At 35.9% G+C, this 6464-nt stretch overlaps 1 long non-coding RNA gene and 1 other non-coding gene across 2 annotated transcripts; one reads left to right on the plus strand and one right to left on the minus strand.

Moving 5' to 3' along the window:
* The first annotated feature begins 650 nt into the window (after window positions 1-650).
* Window positions 651-723, plus strand: TRNAF-GAA. Its single transcript has one exon. It is a non-coding gene; the product is annotated as a tRNA-Phe (tRNA).
* Window positions 724-1194: 471 nt separating this feature from the next.
* On the minus strand, window positions 1195-1704 carry LOC111378877. Its single transcript, XR_002700005.1, has 2 exons — window positions 1459-1704; window positions 1195-1378 (listed from the first exon to the last, which is right to left on the minus strand). It is a non-coding gene; the product is annotated as an uncharacterized LOC111378877 (long non-coding RNA).
* Between the last annotated feature and the right edge of the window lie 4760 nt (window positions 1705-6464).

Consider the following 6464-nt stretch of genomic DNA (forward strand, 5'->3'; position numbering starts at 1 on the left):
CCCAAATTCAAAATATGGTTTTTCTATTTCTAATTTTCAACCCGAGCGCAACTTAATCAGATTGATCTAATTTTATCCAAATCTATTAATTTATCGTAGTGCCGTTTTTATAGTTTTGAAGAAATCGAATTGAAAGCTCGACTACGCTTGAATATTGTGAAAACTCTCTCTTATTCCTACCGTAATTTTAATAATCAAATTTATGAAGAACTAAACAAATAGAGGTGTAAAAAGATACATAAGATTAACCACTCCAAGCTTCCTTGACTTGAAGCTCAAAGTTTGGAAAAACATTTAAAATCAACAATTTTGTAATTGCACACTGTCCCATCCGAAAAAAGGTTGGTTACCGGTATCCGTCGGTGGCAATGATTTCTCGTGATTTTTTTAATCTTTTTTCTGTATTATCATTGAATTAAACATGGATTAATTATTAATAACGATTCTCATTTCTTGGGAAAAGATAATTATTAAAGAGACAGAACGAACCCAAAGAGAATTGTTCTTTGAAGGATTCAACCGTGCCACGCCCCATCTACCTCTACAACTGCCAGCCGCCGAGACTGGACGACTAGAGGAGGAAGATTATAAATGGAATTGCCAACTATTAAAATATATTAATATATTGATTGAGGTTTCCCGAACATCAAGCGGGGATAGCTCAGTTGGGAGAGCGTCAGACTGAAGATCTGAAGGTCGCGTGTTCGATCCACGCTCACCGCATTCCTCTTTTATTTTTAGTTTTCTGTTCTTTGTGAATCTGAGAAGGAAATTGCAGACGTTGTACTGTTTGGCAATTTATTTACAAACAATCAAATCACTTTCTAGTCACATATTTCATAATATTCACAAATACTAAACCCTTGTTAACCCATCATTTTTTAGGATAATAATTGCTGCTATTTCCTTTTTTCATGAAACATATACTGCAAGAAAATATCAGACAAATTCAAGATGTTAATATTTATTCATTTATTGCATATATGGATTTGATGAGTTAGTTGGTTCTTCTCCTCCTCCTCATATGATTGTCGGTGGTTCATCGAACTACGTTTAATTCGCGATTTCTCTCTTTTATACTCGTTTTTGTTCTTCATTTCGCTGCTGTGTCTTTGATCGATTTTTTCCAACATTGCCATGGTCTCCTTAAATTTTAGGCCATCGAAAATTAAGGTAAAAACGATAGAAAATAGCACATAAGAAAATGTTATTAGTTCTCGGCATAAAGTGAGAAAGCAAGAAATAGTGAATTCAAAGAGCTGGCACCGAGACTGGGCCATGCTTGAGCATCCTCATCCCACCTCTAACATTGCAGCCAAAACCCACAACGACAGATAATAGAGGAGATAGCTCGAAAGAAGAATCCACCTCAGCGGTCCTATTCAAAGCATGCATCACTTTTCATCAATCACTGGAACTTATATTTTATATTTACAGAAAAACAAGTAGGAAACTGACCTGTACAAGCAACACAACACAGCAGGAAAAGGAAGAGCATAGGAAGGATAGGCAGAGGTCTTCTTGCCATTGGCTTGTCAATAGAAACTTTTCAAAGGCAGTTGTTATATGTAGATTTACCAAGCTAAGGAATGATTCATCGAAGATGCCTGTACGGTCCAGTCGACATTGCAGATGCCTGATGCTGCATTAGCTTCTCGATCAATGTGACGAGAAACCCATTGCGAATATCGAGACATGTGAACATGATATTCTCTGCCATCAGGCATCACGTACAGATTTGCTGAATGAGGTTATTATCGCATAGTTGAGGATGACAAAATGATGTGTAATTATCTATGCAGCATGTGGGTAGTTTCCAATGCAGTTAATGGCCAATAGTATTCCACAGAGCATTGCATTTGGGTATGCATTCACGAAATATTTTCTTTCGATTAAAATCACTGCAAGTGCACGATTCGTTAACAAGTAATAAAGTGAATTTTTAGAGTCCGAATATCCTCCTATAGAGATTAAGTAGTTTAATTTTACCTATCATAGCCTTAACCGAAACTAAATTACTCAATGTGAATGTTTACCTAAATAAATCCTAATTTTAGAAAGAATACTCGAAATTGGAATGCAAACCCTAATTTATGCAATATTTACGATTGAAATGAGATTAATATGCAAAACACGATTTTTAACAACCTAGCATGCAAAACAACTGTTGAGAATGCAAATTTGTAGTATTCAATGTAAATTAAGCGTACTAGGATCACAATTTCCCATGCAACGACCACCTTAAACCCTAATTTTACAATATGACAACACCATTGAGTTGTTGACAAATCAATGCTGCTAAATCTATCCAATACTCTCTCTCGAGATGTATTGAACTTATTTTTACATACCATCGACATATATCTCTATGACAAGTGCATATATAAAAATGCATGCAGTTTCGTAAGCACTTATATATTCACGTAGGGTATAGCGGTATATTTTTATCCCCTATTGGACCCTACGATGATTTATATAGTGTCGAACCTATTCTATTTCTCTCGAATGCAAGAACAAGTCATCCAAACTCACACAATTACGGGTCTTTAATTGTGGAAAACAATAATTGCATATAACTCATTCAAACAATCAAAATGTGTTTTGATGTCAAATTGTAAAACAAGAAATTTAAATATCTCATCACATGGTACATCGATCTCCTAGTACATGTAAATCTAGCCTAACATGGAAATAATATCGAAATACATCATATATTGAAGAGGAAGCATCACTGGGTTATGAATTCTTGATAAATCTTCTTGATTTTCGTGCAATCCTTCGTTAATTCCGCTCAAAATCCTCTCCAAGATGTGGTTTCTTGTCTCCTGTTCACGAAATATTTCTTTTGATTTAAAACTACCGCAAGTGTACGAATCGTAACAAGTAATAAAGTAGATTTTTAAAAGTCCGAATATCGTTTCACAGAGATTGAATAGTTCAATTCTATATAATCTAGCCTTAATCGAATCTAATTGAGTGAAAATATGGTCCAAATGCAAAAAACCCTAATTTCAATTAAAAACCCTAATTTCTCAATTAGAAACCCTAATCTCGAAATTTCTCTAATTAAACGACTCAAACACTCAAGTAAATGAAATTATACAAATTCAAAATCTAATTTATGGAAATGAATCAAACTAAAGTCACTAGGATCACGAATCCCCAATTGAAGCTATAAAAACCCTAATTTCATAAAATCAATGACCCAATGGAAATTTACCAATTCAATGTTCCTAAACCTATCCAACATATTCTCTCGATATATATTAGACATATTCTTGCACACCACCAGCCTATATCTCTATGGATGATGCAAATATACAAGAATGCATGTGATTTTGTGAACAATTAGAGAATTGCATAAAACATAGGGGTATATCTCTATCCCCTATCGGACCCTATGTTGATTTACATCTTATCGAACATATTCCCCTTCTCTTGAATGTAAGAAATAAGTCATCAACACTCACACAATCATTGGCCACTAATTGCGGAAGAAAATCAATGCATATAAACCAATCAAATTATCCAAAGAGTCTTTATATTAAATGCATGAAATATGGAATTAAAATAACAAACAATGGTTCATCGATCACCTAGTGAATTGAAAATCTAGCCTAGAATATTCATAATTACAGAATAGAAAACGAAATTAATAAATTGAAAGAATAGCACCCGTATGAAAATTTCTTGAAATCTTGAATAAAACCTTGAAAATCCGCTTGAATTCTTGTGGAATCGGCTTCAAGATTATGTTTTTTGCCTCCAAAAGTTGTAATTTTCTTCTCCCTGGACGTTCTGCCCTATTTCTGATGAATTCTGACTTTTATATCATGTCCTCACGGAGCCCCGAAAGAGTTTCAATTAAAAACGCAAGTTCAAATTTTTATTTTTTATTTTTATAGCCATGCGGCCGCATGGTGTTAAACCATGCGACTGCATGGTTCAAGTGGACTGCCTCAATGAAATCCATGCAACCTTATGTGCGGCCGCATGGCACAGTTTTGTGCGGCCACATGGTTGTAACTTTCAACCTTACTGTTTTGGTCCTGAACTTCGTTTTCTCTTTTCTTGATCTCTTTTCTTTCTTTTCTTTGTTCCATCATCAAATATTGACTCCTAATTGACGTTTGGGTCAATCAACTCCTTGATCACTTGCTCGGCTCATCTTTTGATCATTTGCAATTTAGTCCTTCATCTTTCACTTTTCTTCAATTCAGTCCAACATTACTTCTTTCTTCCTCCGATCATCTTGTATTGTCCTCAATCTCATACTCGATATATTTTCATTCTCATTTTGCACTTTAGCTCAACTTTTCAATATTTGCACCTTTGGTCCCCAAACTATCGCTTTGTTCCGTTTTGGTCCTTTTTCGGCTCTTTCTTCCGAATTCCATCTTTTCCATAGAAACACCTACATTGCATGAATTTAACGAGATTAAGTCACAATTCAACTACTTCGTCCATATTTAAGTCATGTTTCTGAGCTAAATAAATGTGTAAAAACACACTTATCAAATCCCCCAAACTTAAACTATTAGTTGTCCTAAATAATGTAGTAACTTAATGCTAAACAAATATGGCTTAATAGCTTGCCGTGTCTCAGGATTGGAACTTAGTAATAATAATAGAAACAGTATCAAAAGTGCGAGAATTGAATCAACCTTTACTCATCAAATGTAATACTCAACGTGTGTGTGTGAACTCATGCCAACATATCAAGCTTATGATTAGTTTATTCCCGACCCATAGTGGTCAAATTTATCCTTACATCACTCGAAAGATACACAACCCCCAAATGTATTCTTTTCACACAATTACTCCGGAGTGTATTCTAAGGTTAGGAGTTTAAACAATTTTAATCCTTACCATCTCTTAGTTTGGATAGATTTTACCATTACAAGTTCACATATCAACAAGTAGAGACTCTCCTTATTTTGATTGCTTCAACCTTTAGGATTAAACTAAACTACTTACCTCGCATTAAGGTTATAGTTCTATCAACCAAATGTCCAACAAAGGGTTTTTTTTGTGTCATCTTCTCTCTTGCTTTCTATATAACCCATGTAACGAGTTTTAGGCGATGACTCTCAAACCAGTGGCTTTAGGGCATCAGATTTTAAACCCTTGCAGTCTTATTTACTCGAGTTATAAAGGCTCGATAAGATGACTTTTTTATCAATTTCTCCCTTTTCTTGCTTTCTATATGACTCATGTAACGAGCTTTAGGCCGATGACTCCCAAACCAGTTGGCATTAGGATATTAGGTTTTAAACCCTTACAGACTTACTTGCTCGAGTCATAAAGGCTTTTGAGAGAAGTGACGATTTTCCAATTTTTACTTTATGCCCCTTCTTTGTTTTTCTAGACATTTGACTTCCAAAACCATCCTCACTAAAAGTTTTCACCTATTTCTCACCTTCCGGATTTAAACAATCCACACAGTATAATTTCATGCACAGAGCCCCCACTTATCTCCATGTTTCCCTACAATGGCTCAACCATCTCCAAACTATCTTAAAGTGGTATTACGGGTTATTATTATAGAGGGTTATTCTAGGTTTCTCCTAATTTATTCTAAAATTCCAATCGATAACTTAACACGTGAAGCATGAGTGGCGTGCAAAAGAATGTCAAGCAATGCATCAACAAGTATTAGCAAATTAAATCCGGCACTAAATCCACAGTTTCTAGTTTATACATGTCCAATAATCACATCATAGCCAGCAAAGCTACCAAACCTACACAAGCATGCAAAAGTTCATCAAGACTCACTCATCAAGCACGCATCATGCAAAAACTTGTCAAAATTAACGATGGATTGTGAATATGCAAAATAATTACACGCCGAATATTTGTTTGAAATTATGCTACCATCCTCCAAACTTATACAATACGTTGTCCTTAATGTAAAATGTAAAGTTAAAATGGCAGAATTTTAAAACATGGGCACAACTTGGCAATAAGAGATTAATAAAACTCCCCTGATCAATTTGGTGGCTGTGGTGTGAAGCTGGGACCCGCAGCATCATCTTCAGGAGGAGACGGGAGGCGAGATAGGAGTTGTCTCAGCAACTCGGACTGCTGTGCTTGCTCGGCCTGAATTGCTTGAAGACTACTTTCCATACTTCCCAAACGATCCCAAGTTTCATTCACACGCCACTGTATTCCATCCGTTCTCCCAGCGTACATGTTGAACCTACCATTCATAGTCTCTACTTCCCTTCTTGCAGCTGTGGCTTCATTCATAGCGCCTTTTGTGTAGTCTCGGGAGGAGTAGAGGTCTCTCTGCACTTTTTCAACAGTGGTGGTCATCATCTTGAACCTCTGTTGGATATTTTGTATATCCCTGCTAGTTCAAGTGGCGGTGGCAAATATCTGTAGAAGTAGCTGCGAATCCATTTCAACTGGTTGTGGCGGGGCTTGTGGTAGGTGTATATCTTCAGCTGCTTGTCCTTCTTCCT

Source organism: Olea europaea, chromosome 1 (assembly GCF_002742605.1).
Source record: "Olea europaea var. sylvestris chromosome 1, O_europaea_v1, whole genome shotgun sequence".
Lineage (NCBI taxonomy): Eukaryota > Viridiplantae > Streptophyta > Magnoliopsida > Lamiales > Oleaceae > Olea > Olea europaea.